Below are 16,489 nucleotides of genomic sequence, written 5' to 3' on the forward strand. Positions count from 1 at the left end.
TTAACTACTGAATGGTGGAACTCTGGATACTCTCTCGGGTTCCTATCTCAAATAGTTCAGAACATAGAAATGAGCGAAAGGGGAAGCTTTCAGCTTTGAAGGTGTCAACAAAACGAGGACGGTCCATTTTGCTAAGTCTTGCGCGAAGGATGTGACAGTCGAGGGACCTTATTGGCGACGTTTTTGGGGGCGTAAAGTCTTCGCCTTAATCAAGTTCAAAGTGAGGATCTACCAGCTAGGAAGTACGTGGCGCTAGGGCATCAAGGAACTAAGGTGGGTACTGCCATCAGTGCGCCTCATGCGGTGTAATTTAAGCGTTGCTATAGGGTGTTCGTAGTGTCTCTGTGACCCATTAGCTGCACCAACTTCTTAAACTTTTACTTTACCTACACACCCTCTTCCTTTCTTTGTTCTTGCTGTCCAGTCTCTGTCACTATTATTTCTTAGTGCAACTGTGGGTTTTGTCCCAGTTTCACCTTTAGATCGTTGAATAACATATTTATTTTTTAGACCTCTTTACATTGCTGCCAAACCACTGTAATTCCCTCATTTAGCTGCCTAGAGCAAAGAATGACTGGAAGTGACCCAGTGCTTAGACCCATAGACTAAATTTCGTGATTCATTCATTCACTCATTCATTCAACTTCATTTAGGGAATGAAATAGAGCTCGATGTCAGTTTCTGTTAAATACGCTGGCATTTTCTGCTCTGAGAGCACTGTCTCAGTTACCATCAGCCACACCAGACAATGAGTCACAGTGTCAGAAGCCATTAAAATCTAGACCATTTCCACTTGGCATAAATGCTGTTCTGTTGATGATATATTTTTCCTGCTGACCATTCATTTGACACCGTGTGCTTCTAGTTCCTATGGAAGGGATCTGATTCAGGGAAAGGCTTGGACTATATACAGTAGTTGTGCTCTACAGTCAGTTTTGATTACTTGTTGTGAAATGTTTGAAGTATGCACACGCTCATGCCTGTTATATATATACATATATGTCTATATATGTATGTACATTGTATGTACATTGTATGTACATTGGGTCACCAGTAGGAAACTAGTTTCAGGTGTTGTCCTTGGTCATAATGAATAGGAAATTGAAAAATCTAAAAAATACTATTCTGGGTCACAGATTAAAGGGAGTTCTTGAATCCAAGATTTCTGGGTCATAATATTTACAATATGGATCGATTTTCCTGGGTCGAAAGATGTTCAGGGGACTATTCGGGGCCTTAGGTGATAAAAATGGGTATTGTGAGTGATTACGAAAAGACACAAAAAGTTGAAAATTTGTTAGGTTGAATAATCTTTTTATGGCTGACAGTACAGGTTTGATACATACATACATACATACATACATACATACATACATACATACATACATACATACATACATACATACATACATACATACATAATTAATAAACATACATAAATAAAAAGAAAACGAAGATGAAAGAAGAAATTCAGTGCACAATACACTTTCATTTTCTTCATAACCTCAGGTGTACTGCTCAAGACAAGGTGTTGACATTGTTGATGGTTATTCATTGAGAAAGGTAAGCGTGCTCTGTACAGCATAAGTTTTTCATTTTCATTCAAAGCAACCCGAAAGAAATGGTGGGCGAGAAATCAACGTGTTATGTCTCGGTGTATATGTTTACACAGATAGAGAGAAAAAGAGAGAGAGGAAAAATGTATACATACATAAACACATATATATACATAAATATATGAATGTATATATATGTATGTATATATATATATATATATATATATATATATATATATATATATATATATATATGTGTGTGTGTGTGTGTGTGTGTGTGTGTGTGTGTGTGTGTGTGTGTGTAGGTGGATTGGTGTGGGTGAGAGAGAGAGGAGGGGGTGTTAATTCATTACGTATCAGTTACTTTCTTCCGAAAGACATCCATAATTCATTCCTTGTACAAAGGACCCATCCTCTCCTTCCCGAACAAACGGCACATTCTTTCGAGGATCGTAGGATATTTACCTCCTACATCCTAATCCGTGAGAAACCCAGAGTTCTGGATGAAATAAAAGAAAGATTTATTTGTTTGTTAGTTTGTCTTGTTATTAATTACAATGTATTTATAAAGTTCAAAGTTAGGATGTGCTGTCTCTACATAACCCGTCCGTGGGCGCCGTGAACCGGGCACGGCCCGGGATCCTAAAATACTCCCCGTATTTGAAACTTGAGGTATCAAAGGAGACCTCATGCAGTTATACCTGACATGAGTTTTGAGAGAGAGAGAGAGAGAGAGAGAGAGAGAGAGAGAGAGAGAGAGAGAGAGAGAGAGAGAGAGACTAGTTTTATGTTACACTGTGGTCACCGAGACAGGAAAAGAGAGAATGAAACTGTTCGAGAACGTATTAGGAACGCGCAAATGTTTTTTCTGGTAATGCAAATTTCGTTTTGAGTTTTGACCAAACGTTATGATGACTTTTGACGCAGATCTTTTTTATGCAGAGGTGACAGATATTTGCTTCAGCTCAGTTCGCAAATCCTACTCGACATTTCTAGAAACAGACGCTTAAAATTGTATATGATGATAAATGAAGATCGTAAACTTGAGTAGGGTGAAAGGTATCATAATAAAGCTTATTACATTTGTTATTTCTAGGGAAAGTCCCTTTCTTATTTGCTTTCAGTATTTTACCTTTTTCACCGTCTTTCACTATTTCTTTGTTCTTTAGCATTATTATTGAAATCACTATTATCAGTGTATTAGTATGATTATCAAACGGCTGACAGTTGAAGAGAGGCTTCAACGTTCTGAAAAAAAATTGTCTTTATTAACCGAAACATTTGCCCATACCCACAAAACTGCTACTTACTTCACATTTAACACGATCTGACAGCTTACTTGAATGATACATGTTTTGGGAGTTTTCATTTCATACGCAATTTTCCTTGATTTTGCTGGTAAGCCGGGAAACTTGAAGATTCGACTGGGTATATATTTTAATCTTTCTATCACTTTTCTGTCGGGGAACGTTCAACGTCGAATGTAAATCTCTTACCCGTTAACTTTATTGTAGGTGAACGGTGAGATCCGATTATAAATTTATCATCCTGTTGTTATTATTGATAAACACTAAATTCCGCTGTTAAATTTTTCCATGTCTTTAACTGTACTGTTAGAGCTGTGTGGTTTCAACTATAACTCATTATAATTTCTTAATTTTTATGTTTGGAAACGATAAATTGCAACTATGAAATTATTACTGTTATCTCTAAGTTTTCTGTTGAGAAACTATAAACTTGGACTAATATTTCCCACTAGTTTTAACTCTGCTAAATATCACTTTTGGAAGGCGTTAAATTCTGATTGCACATTCAGTGCTGTTGCCATTCGTTTTAAAATCAACTGTTATTCATAGTGCTAAACTTTACTTATGGAAAAATTCAAATTTTGACTACAGATTAATTATTCTTGTCTTTCATTTGGCAGTTAGAAGACGTTATTCTTAAAAGTAAATGTCCCTTGACTTCAACTGACTGTTAGGAGACAGTGAAATTGGACTGGGTGACTGTGCCCTTTGCTTTAACTTTCGTTACTGGGAAACCTTAAAACTCAGTTAAAATGCTTTTAACCTCGTCATGAGCTTTTGTTTTTTGGAAACTTATAGCACCGACTTAAACCCCACCGTCATTAAAATCCTTCATGAACGCAGCCAGGACAAGAAAGACAGGCAACAGGTAACTTTTACCTTACCTCAGGTTCGTCAGGGAATGCAGCCATGTTCTACATTTGGTGTTTTGTAAACGTGCTTATGCAGTAGCCAAAATTAGGTGGGACTCGTTACACAAGGTGATGCCACTATAGGTCGTCCTTGATTCAGTTACAAGGACGAAGTTCATCGGTGATGGAGTATCATTTGCACGAGAACGATCACGAGTGACTTTTTAGCAACGCATTTGAATCGCTTTTTATATACGCAAACATTGTGTAGATATATGCATGCAATTTATATTTTGATATATTGCGCACACGCTTTATATGTATAATAGTATATATGTATGTTTTTTTTCATCGTTTTAACGTGCTTTTTTCCCATTTTCTATATGGGGTAAGCACGATGCCTTCTTTACGAAGTACTTTGATTTGGTGTTGGGGTAGGCCGTAGCCTCGATCGGCTGCCCTGCCTGACATCGCTTAGACCCCGGTAACGATGTGTACGTGTATCGTGCCAATCCCCAGCTCCCTTTCTCCCAAGCAGCGAGGAGAACTGGGCGGGTAGGTCGACAGTTAGAGACGTGCGAGGTGTAAGTTATGTTTTTTAGATGTTGGAGTGGCTTTGTTTATGTGTGTATTAGTCTGTAACACCCATTTGCTTTTCAGCAAACCTATCCGTTGATTACATACGTAATCCCGGGGTGTCTACACGGATAGCAAATTGTCCGCCTTCACTGACCAGTCGGCTGCGGATTTGAACCCGCGCCACAGACCTCCGCTGCAATACCGACAAAACCACCGAGGCTCTACTAGTATATATGTATGTATGTATATTTTATATATATATATATATATATATATATATATATATATATATATATATATATATATATATATATATATATATATATATATATATATTTATAATATATCTCGTATATATAATCTATTAGTCACTTTTACCAGATACATGTGTAATTGTAATAGCCACAATGCCCTCTTAACTTCTCGAATTATTCGCGCTTTTCGGATGCCCTTGTCACTACAAAGCCTTGTATCCAAGTGGAAGAAACGTGAAGCAATTATGGTGTCCTGTAGCAGGAAACGAACCCTCATCCCATAATCACAGCCAGGTCAGGTCGCCAACGTGACCTCGTTGTGATTATGGGAGGCGGATTCGTTTCCCGCTACCGGACATCATAATTGCTTCATATGTCTTGCACTTGGATCCAAGGCTTTGTAGTGACAAGAGTATCCCAAAAGCGCGAAGAATTCGAGAATTTAAGAGGGCATTGTGGCAATTATAACCACACACACACATATATTATATATATATATATATATATATATATATATATATATATATATATATATATATATATATATATATATATATATATATATATATATATATAATTCCCTCTCTTTCATTTTCTAGTCATCTCTCTGGAAGGGGTTCTGTGCACCGAGGCCTTTCAGAAATTGCATTCAGGAGAAGATATGACTTCAGATAGCATTACACCAGATAAAACTAGTCAGAGAGAGCAGATGCCACGGATGAAAGAGCATTAAACGGAATAATACGTGGCTTATTAATACGATTCTTGATGAGACCACATTCTTGAGATCATGCCAAAAAAGGCGGTAATTTTCCACAGTGGGACTCAGGAGAATGGTATCACCATTTATGGCGAAAAAAAGACGTCCTCAGGTGATGATGATGGGTGTATAAATTAATTATACATTGAATAACACCGAAGAGAGACGTGAGGAAATTGCAGAAAGGTAAGGCGCAATTGATAGCAGCTTCTAGAGATGTCACCTTGGGATTGACTGATGATATCTGTTTATGAAAAAATAAAGACGCAAAAGATTCAAGAGTGACTTCACCGTTTTATCTAGTTCATTATACTCAGCATCGTCTTAGCAGATAACAAATTTCGTCCATTACAACAAAATCATTGGCTGATTAAAAAGTTTTGCTACATTTCGCTGGATTTCTATTTTTTTCCGAAAATGTAATTCCCTAGGTATCCATAAATGTCAAGAGTTCCTATTGAGGATTCAGTTTAAAAGGATATTATTCTGTTATATATATGTACATCTTCCTTTTTTATAACGCTACGCATTTATTACTTCTTCTTCTTCTTCTTTTAACGTGGTTTTATTCCCATTTTTGTATGGGGTAAGCACGATGCCTCCTTTTGAAGGACTTTTTGATTTGGCTTTGGGGTATGGGGTTTTATTTGCTTCTTCGTGTAAAAAAAAACGCTATCAAATCACAGAGTAACGTACTCAAAAACGTTTTTGAGTGAAGTACAAGGAGCTGGAAGAGGGTGGGGGTTGGGGGTGAGTGGGAGCAGGGTTAGTGTCAGACCATTTAGTCTGCTGAACTGGTAAATTATTTGCTTTCGCGTCATTGAACGTCACCACTTTGTTGACGACGTGACTTTTATCATATACCGCAAAGGAACGACAGGGACTCCTATTGGGTTATTAATAACGTCGGTAGTGAACGATCTCTGTCGCAGCATTTTTACATCGTTGAATTTCTACAAAATTGTTCTGCTTACCAAGATCGGGAAGTGAGACACAGTCAGCAGTCTGTTGACTGACTGGTGTAATTTGATCTTTCGAGTTGTCAACCTGAGTACATCATTTGGCAAATGAATGGATTGATACTTAGATTCTATAATGGACAATCAACCTAATCTTTTAAAGCAGAATTACGTTTCCTCTCTCTCTCTCTCTCTCTCTCTCTCTCTCTCTCTCTCTCTCTCTCTCTCTCTCTCTCTCTCATCCACACACATTTACAGCAAATTCACACTCTGCCTCTCACCCCTTGGCTTTCTCCTCAATGATGTATAAACATTGCTAGTGAGTTATGAAAAACTTTAAAAGAATTAAAAATAACTGCCCTTCTTCTCAGCTCTCTCCCTTTCTTTCTTTACTTTCTTTCATAATAAAGTTCTCTTCCATCCACCACTCTCTCTCTCTCTCTCTTTCAAAACGGAATGAGATAGCAATTATTAAATCTTTCGGTAATGGTGTTGTTACTTGATTAATTTCCCAACGTGAAACGCCTTGATCATTCCTAAGATTGTTGTCAAGACGGTGTCAGAAAACACGTTTTCGCAATGAGAACAAAAATAAGCGAATGACTCGAAAAAGCATTTTTTCAACTAAACTACCATTATTAAGTGTTATATTCTAATTTTCTAATAGCTTGTCCTGTGGGTAAAATCTTTGAAAAGAAATAATCACTTGAATAATCTGTTAATAAATTGGGGTATGATCAGGAGATGTATGTTATGTTTCTTTGGAAGTTTTTTCCATTAATTCTGAATTTTTAGCGTATTCTGTTTCAATTTTCCATTGACGGTGTTATACATTTGGACGCCTTTGCGTTGTGTAGAACTGAGTCTCCAGCACTACGACCAAAAGAAGGCTCGGTTTGTTTACTTCTCATTAACCTTCGTTCAAAACGGAACTAATAAGGAACTTTGCATTATGCAGACCAGCGACAGTATCATTAATGTTTCGACAGGTGAGGAATTTTAGCAAAATGACTACTGTAAATGCGATGTAGTCGAATAACAACATTCCTACTATTTACGAAAACATTATTTTTATTTAACCCTGTCATTGGATTCAGGTAGATAGTACTACTATAAAATAAAAGTAATTAAGCTGAATGCGAACGTTCATACTACTTACAAGCACTTAATTTCTTTTTAAGCCTGTCACTGGATTGTTGGGCATTGTGTAAAAACGTCTGGAATACATATCTTTTTTATTAGGCCTGATTTTTTTTCAAAACAGGTCTAAATTGTCTTGCATTACCTGTACATGATTAGAAGTTTTATCGTTTTAATATCTACATACGAAGAACCAGATTTCCATGAAGATGGTAAAAATGAGAATTTTATGTATTTTGCCCGTGAAAAATTTAATTTCTTACGGTAAGTTTCAAATGAAATAAATTCTTATGCGAATCCACCGATTTATTATAAACCGTCTGATTAAACTTCATTTTTACCGAGTACTGAGTAATATATTCACTAAAGATTATAAAACAGCTTTGCTTCTGCATCTCCCAAAAGATTTTCTAGTATTTGATACTCCTTGCATCGTGTCTATTTGATGTATAAGCAACTGACAAGCTTGATTTATCCCAAAAATTTTGCATTGCAGGATTAACGTAAGTGCTTGAAAGTGATATTCCAGCCACATGGTATAACGAGTTATTGTATAGGTTTATTCTGATGTTTAAAAATATCTGTACAGCATTTATTAGTCCTTGATCTCTCTCTCTCTCTCTCTCTCTCTCTCTCTCTCTCTCTCTCTCTCTCTCTCTCTCTCTCCATTAGTTTCCTCTAATGATTTTGCTTCTGCTTCTTGTACTACTACTACTACCAATAATAATAATAATAATAATAATAATAATAATAATAATAATAATAATAATAATAATAATATTGGTCGGGACATTGTAATTACAGAGCGCAAATGCAATAAAAAATATATTGATTTGATTATCAATATTCATGCTAAGCACGCATAAAAATAGCTAGATATGTGCAATATTAATTAGTTATGAATTAAAACTTAATACTTGGTTCTTGGGAATAAAGATAAAAGGGAACGAACTTAAAACAATGTTGAAATTATTGTGGAAAACTAATACACTCTAACTATAAATGTCCATTTCGTATTTCGTGTGGTAATGCCAACCTTGTACAATGTAGCAGCCTTTCATCTTACTTAAATTAATCAAAAGTTTTGTCTCCCTTTTAGGAATTCACCTGCTTTCCGTTTGGCAGAATCTACAAGAACATAAACCCATGAAGATTTTTTAAGACGAATTTTCGATATTGCTAAGTGTTTAGAACGAATTATTTTGATGCTATCTAAGTTTACTGCATTGTCTGATTGACGAATTATAGACGTAACTTGTGTTTTGCTTTTAACCCTGTCAGTTTTGGAGAATCGTCTGCCTCCTGTTTTACCAAAATAAGCTAGCAGAGAACCTTTAAGATTTACGTTTTTATTTACACTAGTTACTAATTTTTTGTTTAACTACTTAACTATTTCAATCAGGGTATTCGATAATATATTTTTTTTTCAGAATGTTCAACTTACGATAATAGTTTTGTTGTTCGAGCGTGATTACACGTGAGTAGTAAGTCATTATATTCATTTGTATTTGTTTCAATAGTTTTCGTCCTAAGAATGGCTCAACTTGAGACTGAAAACAAATTAATCAGTTTTATGCAACTCTGACACTGTCCCGCTTTGACAGAATTTGGTACATTTATGTAATATCGAAGGCAATGTCGCCTTTGCAAACGAAAAAATTGTCAGTTACTATATTTTTGTTTTTATTACAGGCTTTTATTTAACTTGACTTCTGCGTCTGTCTGTCGTAAAATCTTGTAACTCAATTTTCGACCTGTTCCCCTCGTCCGATAGACTTGAAATTTTGCAGTGTTACTCAATCCCGGTGACAATACAACCTTGCATGATCGGTAGGTTAGCAGTGACCTACGGCGACCCTACAATGACCTCTCCCAGTATCTCAGGATTTGTATGAAACTCATCGGATTTTTCACAGCTTCTTTGGCTCACCCTTCCCTCTACCATCCCCTGTCCCCTTCATTTTTCCATCCCCTCCCCAGCACACGATCAAGTGCTAATTTACCAGTGTCCTACCCCTCCCCATTCCCTCTTCCATCCACCCTCCCCCACCCATCACCCTCCCCTCCCCTTCCTTCTTCCAGCCCCTTCCCCTCCCGCCCTCCCTGCTTCCCCCCCCATTCCGGAGCACACAATCAAGTGTTACTTTAGCTGTGTCCTCCCCTCCCCTTTCTTCTTCCCTCCTCCTCCTCCACTTCCCTCTTCCATTCCCCTCCCCCTTTTGGAGCATGCGATCAAATGTTAATTTAGCTGTGTCCTCCTCCTCCCCTTCCGTCCTCCATTCCCTCACCCTTCCCTCTACCATTCCTTCCCCTTCCCCTCCCCTCCCCCTCCCCCTTCCGGAGCATGCGATCAAGTGTTGATTTAGCTGTGTCCTCCCCCCTTCCTTCTTCCATCCCCACACTTCCACCTTCCCTCGCCTTTCCCCTCCTCTCCCCTTCCCCTCCCGTATCTTCCCCTTTCCCTTCCCCTCCCCCTCCCCCTTCCGGAGCACATGATCAAGTGTTAATTTAGCTGTGTCCTCGCCCTCCCCTTCCCTCTTTCCTCCCCTTCTCCCCCCTCCTCTTCCACCCCCTCCACTTCCTCCCCTTCCACCTCCCCTCCCCTCCCCCCCCTCCCTCCTTTCCCCATTTCCCTCCATTACCCCTTCCTCCTCCACCACTCCCCTCCTCTTTCCCCTCAACCCCCTTCTCATTTTCCTCCCCTCCCCTTACCTCCTCCCCTCCCCTTACCTTCTCCCCTCCTTACCTTCTCCCCCCCCCTTACCTTCTCCCCCCTTCCCTTACCTCCTCCCCTCATCTCCCTCTTCCCCCTTCCCCTCTCATTTCTCCTCCCCTCCCCTCACCTTCCATCTTCCTTCCCTCTCCTTCTCCCCTTCCCCTTCCCTTCCCTCTTCCTTTCCCCTCACCTTCCCCTTCCCCGTCCCCATCCTCCCATATCCCCTTCCCTCCCATATCCCTTCCCTCCCATATCCCCTTCCTCCCATATCCCCTTCCCCTCCCCTTTCCCTCTTCCAATAAATAAACTGAATAATCGATATCTTCAAGTTAGATATATTTATATTGTTTAATATCTCATAAATTAAAAATTTAGGGTCATAAACTGCTATTCAACTAAATACCTTATTGAATGCAACTGTTTTTTTTTTAGCTCGGTTCCCGTTCAGAACTGAATCTGCTTTCTTGTTTTATCAGCAAAACACCTTAAAGATTTCTCATTTTTAAGCAAAATTAACATTGTTTAGTCTAAATACGAATTGAATAGCTATTGTAATATCCTTTAAACTTAATTTTGCAGAATGTTTTTGTGTAAAATCTGAAACTCGAGACAGTTATTTTTTCGCTAAGTTTGTCATACAAATTTGGTAGTAGTTATTTTTATTTTTATCAATAACCTCTTACCAGAAAATGTATCTATTTTTTAAATTTATATTTCTTACTAAATTGATAAATTCTAGTTTGCAAAATCGAAGATAATGTGTTCTGTGAAAGAAAAAGTTGCCAATTACTATTTACGCTTGCCTCTGCTTTTGGAGTCACTCTCGCTGTCACTAGATGAGCATAGCATAGCGGAGACCAAAATTATATACGAATTAGGAAGCCATCTCAGTAGAAGTATATAAATACCAAGTTAAAGGAAATTTTCCTTCAATAGTAAAAAGGGCAAATTTAATCGGATAAAAGAGTTGAATAGGTTTGATATCATATATCCCAAATATTGATTACTAGGCTGGTTCAAGTCTTTAGTCATTAATATTTAGATAGGTATAGTGAAAGTGTTGTTCCTTGCATAAAAGTAAAACATTCATTCAGCAACTGATCTTATATAGTAAATATTACATTTCAAATATATATATATATATATATATATATATATATATATATATATATATATATATATATATATATATATATATATGTATATATGTATATATATGTATATATATACTTATTTATTTATTCATATTAGAAATAAGGAATCAATTGTTGGGCTCTTTTCGAGATACGACTGATCATACTTCCGTGCTTGTAGCATTGCCCAGTTCAGGGGTACCAGCACAACAGATTTCCGAGGATATGACGTATTTTAAAATTTCTAAATAACATATTTATCTAATGATTTGATTGAAATATGATAAACCCATATATATTGTATGTCTAACCACTTAGTGGTTAGATAGTATTTCTTATAATTTACGGTTGGCTATTCTGACAGGAAAATTTACCGATTACCGTCCGTCACCTCTCGCCTGCTCCTTCGATCACCCCGGGCCCTAATCCGCATAGGAGGGCGGAATTTATTGTTTTTCCTCGTAGTATGCAGATTACGGCGATTTATCTGTATACAGCAATAAATGTCTTGCTAGAGTAATACATCAACCTACAAAAGGTAAGGAAAACAACTGTTTATATACATGTATTCCTCATAAATAGGCCTAGACCTAATGGAATGTGACCATGTTTTATTGCAGGTAGGGTACCGTTACTCTACATTTCTGGGTAAAAATTAAAAACTCTTTGATTTTAGGTTACTATCATAATATTTGTAAACTTGCTTATTAATCTTCATCTAGGCTGTCTTGAAAAAACAATTGTAAATTTTAGTTATGTCACAAGCTACCTGTTACTTGGCCTCACTGAAAACTAGTTTTTGGTCAGTGTTATCTTAGGCTAAGAGCTGCCTTGATATTTTAACTCAAAGCAAGTGAAACAGTTGGTTTGCTTAGTATGACAGTGGTAATTAGGAACTATATACCTTAAGTAAAGTTAGTAATGCTTTGTTGGTAATATTTTGTGAACAGTGGCCTATAGTTTGATTTAGTATGATATATGATATATGATGTATGAGTGCTCATAAAGAGAACAGGCTTTCATACATGTTCATGCGTATTAATGAATATATATAAATGGGCTTCAGCCTAGACCAATGTAGCCTCATCTTTGCATCACCCCTTTGTAGGTGTATTACCCTTTATCAGGGACTGAGATGGTTCCATCTGTGCATTTATTTTTGTAACTACATTTCCCTAGTTCAGCGAGGATGAAACACCATAGGTCATGTTAGGAGGGCCAAATGTCATCTCTTGGCACCCATGCCTTTGCTAAAGGCCAAGTTATGGGTTGTACCTGTCACTTAAGACATAGTGCATTGCATTAGGTTAGGAAAAAGGAAAGATAAGGTGGGATGCAACCTTGTGAAATTGTCATTCAAAGACCTTTAGTTCCTTATTTACATAAATTACTAGGAACTTGCAAAATTCTATATTTTGCAATATTGTATTTGAAAAAAAATATATAAGTTTAGACTTGTCTATCTACATTGCATATTGTCATTTGCATCATTCTCAGGATAATTAAGCCATATTATTCATGCTGATTTTCAGTTATGGTGAAATAGCCATCATTCGTAAGAAACTATACCCAGTGTATAAACAAACTCTGATGATAACAGGAGAACCATTTTATACTAATATCACAGTAACTATTCACTTGTGTCAGAGTGGCGTATTACAAAGGTTGTTCAGATTTATGAAGTTCAAAGAAATACAGAAGTAAGTCCTTATGGCACTTGTTACAAGTGGACCATTTTTGTAAAAGGCATTCAAGTTGCATTTCAGTAGATGGCATTTTTTGCAGTAGTCTAGCGTGGGCTTATTAAATGATTAAAGAACTGGCTACCAACTTATTCTGTTGGAAGTGGATATCTCAGTATGAAACATTTCAAAATTTATCCAGATGTTGCTGTAGTGTCTGTCCCATTTATCCAGGTATTACTGTAGTGACTGTCCCTTTTATCCAGGTATTACTGATGTGACTGTCCCTTCTATCCAGGTATTACTGTACTGACTGTCCCATTTATCCAGGTATTACTGTAGTGACTGCCCCTTTTATCCAGGTATTACTGTAGTGACTGTCCCATTTAACCAGGTATTACTGTAGTGACTGCCCCTTTAATCCAGGTATTGCTGTACTGTCTGTCCCATTTATCCAGGTATTACTGTTCTGACAGTCCTTTTTATCCAGATATTACTGCAGTGACAGTCCCATTTATCCATTTATTACTGATGTGACCATCCTTTTATCCAGGTATTACTGTGCTGACTGTCCCTTTTATCCAGGTATTACTGTGCTGACAATCCCTTTTATCCAAGTATTACTGTGGTGACTGTCCCTTTTATCCAGATATTACCAGGAATTACTTTGGTGACTGTCCCTTTTATCCAAAAATTACGACACTGTCAATTTTATCCGAATATTACTTTTCTGACTGTCCCATTTATACAGATGTTACTGTGGTGACTGTCCCATTTATCCAGATATGACTGAACTGACTGTCCATTTTATTCAGGTATTACTGTAGTGACTGTCCCATTCCTCCAGATGTTACTGTGGTGTCTGTCCCTTTTATCCAGGTATTACTCTGCTGACTTTTCCATTTATCCAGGTAATACTGTAGTGACTGCCCCTTTTATCCAGGTATTACAGTGGTAACTGTCCCATTTACCCATCTACTGTATTACTGTGGTAACTGTTCCGGTTATCCAGGTATTACTGTGTTGACTGTGCCTTTTATCCAGACATTACTGTGGTGACTGTCCCATTTATCCAGGTATTGCTGTAGTGATTATCCATTTTATCCAGACTTTACTGTAGTGACTGTCCACAAGGTATTACTGTGGTGACTGTCCCATTTATCCAGGCATTGCTGTTGCTGTTCTGTCTGCCCCTTTTATCCAGGTATTACTATGCTCACTGTCCTTTTTATCCAGGTATTACTCTGGTGACTGTCCCATTTATCCAGGTACTACTGTGCTGCCTGTCCCTTTTATCCAGTTATTACTGTGCTGGCTTTCCATTTTATCCAGATATTACTGTAGTGACTGTCCCCAAGGTATTACCGTGGTGACTGCCCCATTTATCCAGGCACTGCTGTTCTGTCTGTTCCTTTTATCCAGGTATTACTGTGCTGACTGTCTTTTTTATCAGGTATTACTCTGCTGACTGTCCCTTTTATCCAGGTATTACTCTGGTGACTGTCCCATTTATCCAGGTATTACTGTGCTGCCTGTCACTTTTATCCAGGTATTACTATGTTGACTGTCACTTTTACCCAGGTATTACTGTGCTACCAGTCCCTTTTATCTAGGTATTACTGTGCTGACTGTCCCTTTTATCCAGGTATTACTGTGGTGACTGTCCATTTAATCCAGATATTACTGTGCTGACTGCCCCATATATCCAGATATTACTGTAGTGACTGTCCATTTATCAAGTTATTATTGTACTCTCTGTCCCTTTTATCCAAGAATTACTGTGGTGACAGTCCCTTTTATCCGGATATTACTATAGTGACTGTCCATTTTATCCAGGTATTACTGTGGTGACTATTTTATCCAGACATTACTGTGCTGACTCTCCCTTTTATCCAGGTATTACTGTGCTGACTATCCATTTTATCCAGAGATTACTTATCCACATAAGTTACCAAGCGAAGGGGGACTGGGGAAGGAGAAGGGGAAGAAGATGCAGGTTTGAAATCTACCCTAGTATCAAAGTTCGGTCAATAATGGCCACCTGCCAAATTTTGTCTAGGTCGGTCAACTGGTTACCACATAAGTTACAGGGAGAAGGGAAAGGGTGGTGGGGGAAGGGGAAGGGGTTACAGGCCTGAAACCTAACCTACTATCTAAGTTGGGTCAAATGATGGCCACATGCCAAATTTTGTCTAGATCGGTCAAGCAGATGACACACAAGTTACAAAGGGAAGGGGAAAGGGTGGTGGGGGAAGGGGAAGGGGTTACGGGTCTTAAACCTAATCTACTATCTAAGTTGGGTCAAATGATGGCCACATGCCAAATTTTGTCTAGATCGGTCAAAAGGTTACCACATAACTTACAAAGGGAATGGGGAAGGGGGATTGGGGTAGGGGAAGTGGGTACAGATTTGAAACCTACCCTATTATAAGAGACATTATTGTTGTCTTTCAGTTTTATATCAGTTGAAATATTACTCCTGTTGCTTTAGCAATAGTTTCCCAGAGTACTCGTTTCTCTCGTACCTACATTGACCACTGAATTGGATAAATTTATGGCAGTTGTGGTTATGTACCTTTACAAGAGACATTATTGTTGTCTTTTAGTTTTATATCTGTTGAAATATTCCTCCTGTTGCTTTAGCAATAGTTAATCAGAGTACTCGTTTCTCTCGTACCTACAGTACATTGACCACTGAATTGGATAAATCTGTGGCAGTTCCATTAGAGGGGGAAACATTTTCCTGACTCCTGCAACATTGTCTAAGATGGTCTAACTAACAAATTCCTGTAATATTCTTGAAATACAGGGTTTAGAGAAAAGATTTTATATAATTGAGAATCGAATTGAGGGCAACCCTCAGTTAAGTGTATATCTCTGCTTTAGAGTAGTGCATTCTAAATATTTGTATTTTAGAATGCAGGTCATCACCAGTCTGGTTTTACAGAACAAAGTTGTGGTAACATATCAAGATGGTGTGCGCGGGTGTATGCTCTTGCAACAATAACAGATATGAACGTTTTTTTTTTTTATTCAATGTTGGCCATTTAATGTGTTGATAATCAGAATGATCTCATTAAAGACAGTAATTAGAAATGTTTATATCTTTAAGCGTGCAGTTTTGGCAACATTATATTAACCACTGTTGCAGACAAGGGAAGCAATATAGTACTGCACGGTGCACGAGGAAGTAATATTTAAACAAAGTCTGAAAGTTTGTTAGTCCTCATGAAGTTGGTAATGTAGTTTGTTCCCTATTACCTATTTGTGGTTCTGAAAGATGGCAATAAAAGACACTTAAAATTTTTTTCCCATCCTACCTTGTTTCCATGAGAAATCAAATGATTGATTACTAGCACATCTACCTAATGAACTTGAAATAACTTGAAGAATATTGTTGTAAGGCAGTATTTAACATAATATGATGGTTTATTATATAGAAACACTTCATTTTAGGTGAAAACTGTATCTTCAATATGGTAAGTCATTAGCTGAAGTAAGGGAAGAAATGTTTTGGATATTCAAGTTGATGCCAGTCCAGTATTTAGTTGG

Source organism: Macrobrachium rosenbergii, chromosome 43 (genome assembly GCF_040412425.1).
Source record: "Macrobrachium rosenbergii isolate ZJJX-2024 chromosome 43, ASM4041242v1, whole genome shotgun sequence".
Classification (NCBI taxonomy): Eukaryota; Metazoa; Arthropoda; class Malacostraca; order Decapoda; family Palaemonidae; genus Macrobrachium; species Macrobrachium rosenbergii.